We start from the raw sequence: 711 nt of genomic DNA, 5'->3' as shown, positions 1-711 counted from the left end.
TTTCTTACACTACTGCAAATAGCTACCTATAATATACAGAAACTATTGTAAAGAAGCAGTCTCAACTTTGCTTGATTCACCTGTGAACTAGAATTAAATTTCGAATATGTAAAACTCACAATGAACAATCACACAAGAGTTAAATCCAAAATGGTGCTTAAGTCTCTTATTCTTACTCTAATTCTTGTTCCCGTTTTTGTGTTACTTACCGTAATGCAGTAGAATGATGAGATATCTCAGGATTGGATGAGACGTTTGCATTTACAATGTCTTGGAATGAAAGGATGGTAACACAGGCCAAGTAAACGTTTGATTGGAGACTGCTCATTAATGAATGAAATTCTAAGGAGACTGCTATTACACACACAAGCAATATTCCAAGGTAAAAAAAATCGGAAACTATGAGGCATACTGTATGCAACCATTCCTGTGGAATAACATCTGAGGATAAGAAGCAACAACAGCTTTAAAAATTTCCATTACTTAAGGAAATTATCTGGTTATCTGGTTCTCTCTCACTCTGTCTGTCTCACCCCCCCCCCCCCCCGTCTCTCTGCCATGGAAACTTCTCGGGACTCAATTCCGACTAAATTCTTTTGGGTGGCATTTGCACGACGACAGGTGCTGATTGTTGTCATTAGCCAACCTTTCTTCTTCTTTAAATGATTGATTAATCAATTTTGGTGATAAAGTGCCTCAAAATATTTAATT

Source organism: Penaeus monodon, chromosome 23, assembly GCF_015228065.2.
Source record: "Penaeus monodon isolate SGIC_2016 chromosome 23, NSTDA_Pmon_1, whole genome shotgun sequence".
Classification (NCBI taxonomy): domain Eukaryota; kingdom Metazoa; phylum Arthropoda; class Malacostraca; order Decapoda; family Penaeidae; genus Penaeus; species Penaeus monodon.
The sequence above is the reverse complement of the archived record's forward strand: the minus strand, read 5'-3'. Positions refer to the sequence as shown.